The following is a 3,051-nucleotide window of genomic DNA, read 5'->3' on the forward strand; positions in this document are numbered from 1 at the left end:
TATCCAAACACGCTCCCAACCGGCCGCTCTTGCACAACTCCGGCTAAACCCTCGCAGCATCTCCTCGGAGGCGTTCTCAGGATCAATCCCTCCCTCGCCGTCCCTCTGGGGAGGGGGGGGAGGTTGGCGGGAGCCCCTTTGTTCCTCCAGCCGCTCCTTCTTCCCGTCGCCGATCCCCTCCCCGCGGGGGGGACCCCTTTACAACCGGCAGAGAATTCAAACCTCGGCCCATCTGCTGCCCCCGGGGCACTCCCAGCTCCGTGTCCGTCTGTCTGTCTGTCTGTCTGTCTGTCTCTCCGGGCTTCCCGGGGCTGGAGCCACCCCCGTGTGCCCCGGACAGGGAAGGCCGAGCAGCTCTTTCCCCCCCCCGCCCTAGAAACACCGGCACGGGTGGGAAACGTCGGCTCAAATCCCGTCCCTGATGGTTTCGTGGGACTGGAGGGGAACCTTAAAGAGCATCTCGTTCCACACCTCCCACCAGAGCAGGTTGCATCCCCACATCCTCCCCCTGGGGGGACCCAACGCTTGGAGAGGGAGGGGGAAAAAAAAAATAAATAAAAAAACTACTCCCAAAGAACGCTGCACGAAGAAAAGTGACCACTCAGCAGAGCGAGGTTTCCTGCGCAGTGAGAGTTGGCCGGGGGAGCCAACAGGAAATCACTGCTTCCTGCCTGCAGAGGAAGCTCCTATCGCATGCCCGTGATCAAAAACAAACAGCACTTCAATTAAACAAACAAAGGGGCCGAAAAAAACTTCAACAGCTCCAGCCTGGGCCGGCTCCAGCCCTCGGAGGGGGGGGGGGGAAAGGGGAGGGGAGGGGGAAAGGCGGCCAAAAATAAGAGGCTTTGTAACCTTGAAAAGGCCCTTCAGCCTCTGCCTTCTTCCCCCAGGAGGGATCATCGGGCACCTCCCCGAGCGGTGCCACCCCAGGGATGGGCCAGGGGACGTCCCAGACTCCCAGGTGTGGGGACAGGACAGAGCCAACAGCCAGGGCTGTGTCCCAGCTCAGCCCCAGGCGAGGCAGGACCACCCCAATTTCACCCCAAGGAATCTCCTGCTCGGGCACTGCAGCCCCAAGAAGGTTTTTTGGGGGGGAAGGGCAGCAGTTTGATGCCCCCCTGACCCCCTGGGGGCTGTTTGACCCTCCCCTGGCACCTCCTGCCCTCCCCAGGCTCAGGTTCCCACGACCCGCCGTGGATTTGGGCCAGGGCTCGGTTTTGGGTTGGAATTTGGTTTCACCACGGCAGGGACGTTGTTTCCCTTCTGCTCTGCTGCAGAAATCAGGCCCTGGTTTGACTCAGGGCCCTAAATGGGATGGATTCAGGGAGTGGGAAGAGGGATCTGTGCCTGTGACACCTGAGCAGGGCAGGATCCCGGGGCTACGAGTCATTCCCAGGACACCATCCCACAGCAGCACGACCGACCTGGAGGCTCTCACAGCTTCAGGGTTTCACAGCCCAACCATCCAGCTCAAAAAATCCAGCTCTGCAAAGTCTTAATTCCCTTTAAGGCCACTTTTTTTTTTGTCCCCAAACGAGCCCTTCCCTCCTCTGTGAGACTCTGCCTGGGGACAGGTCCTGCAGCCTGGGGTGCATCTGTCCCTCCAGCCTGGGATTTGTCCCTCCAGCCTGGGATTTGTCCCTCCAGCCCAGGATCTCTCCTTCCAGCCTTGCATTGCTCATTCAGCACATGGTCCAGCGCTCTGGGCTTCTCCAAAGCCAGGCTGGCCGCAAAAAACTGCTCTCCCAGGGTGAAAAAGGGAGCACAGAAAGCAGGAAAGAAAGGAAGGAAGGAGCCAGGGCTGTGCTGGGGCTGTGTTTGGAAGGCAGAGCTCCTCTCTGACCCCCTGAGCGCGGCCACGACGAGCTGAGAGACACGGCCCGAGAACAAAGGAGGCAGGAGGGGACAGGAGGAGCAGGGGGACAGGGAAAAACGAGGCTAAACCTGCCTGGGCCACAGCATTCCCTGTCTCCCAGCCTGCTGGGCACCAGCCCAGGGCTGCAGCAGGACCCTCTGAGCTCGGGGAGGCTCCATCTCCTCCTGCTCCAACCTCAATTCCAGGGGGTGCCAGAGCAGCAGCCCCCCCCCCAAAATCCTGCAGCAGGTTTGCCCTGGGATGGGTTTTACAGACATAGCACAAAGACTTTTTTTTTTGGGTTTTTTTTTTTCCCCTCCTCAAGTGCATTTTGCACTCAGAAGACGCCAAAACAACAGCGAAAGCAGATCCAAGTCTGGAGGGAGGGAATAACTATTCCAGAGTCCCCCCACCCCAAAACCCTGCAATGATTTGGCCAGCCAGTCCAAGGAGAGAGGGAGAGGGGGGGAAATGTGTGTGGCCACCAGGGCCTTGCTGTGTGGCCACCTCACACAGACCCAGCAGCTTGCTGGTGGATTTGGAACCCTCAGGTGCAGCCCCCTCTGAACGCTCAATTAATTCCCACAGCTCATTTTTTTTTTTTCTTTTCCTCCCCATTCCACCCGGTGGAAAATGAGTTTACCTTCCTCCTGGTTTTATTTGCTTTGAAGGTAAAACCCCCTGGTGGGTCAGCCAGGCCCAGTTAATGCATATTTAAAGGGCATCTTCCCACGGTGTCGTGGAGAGACACCCAAGTGTGGCTGGAAAAAACAGTCCTGGAATTACTGAGGTGGGAAAAGACCTCCAGGACTGTGGAGTCCAGCTGTGAGGGCTGTCCCTGCCCATCCCTGTGGTCGAACATGCTGTTTAACTCCCACTTTACCGACTGGTCCCCCCCCCCCCCCGTGGCCATTCCCAAGCGCTTTGTCCCCGTTTCCCTTCCCTGTGTGGGACCCCCCAAGTTCAGCCTCACCGAGGGAATGGGGCAGGAAAGGCAGGGCAAGGGGTGCCAAAATCTCTGGGAGCCCATCAGGATGCCAAGAAGCTCCATCATCAGGTGGGAGCCTGAGTGTTGCCAGGGATGGGGCAATTCCCGAGGCCCAGGCAGCGGGATAGGGTTGGATACAGATCCCCTGTGCTGCAGGAACGGCCTCGGGGGGGGTGTTTGCCCTCCCAACACTCCCATCCCAGCCTTT

This window comes from Empidonax traillii, unplaced genomic scaffold (genome assembly GCF_003031625.1).
Source record: "Empidonax traillii isolate 1590-97213 ecotype Southwest subspecies unplaced genomic scaffold, ASM303162v1 scaffold1401:size261456, whole genome shotgun sequence".
Taxonomy (NCBI): Eukaryota; Metazoa; Chordata; class Aves; order Passeriformes; family Tyrannidae; genus Empidonax; species Empidonax traillii.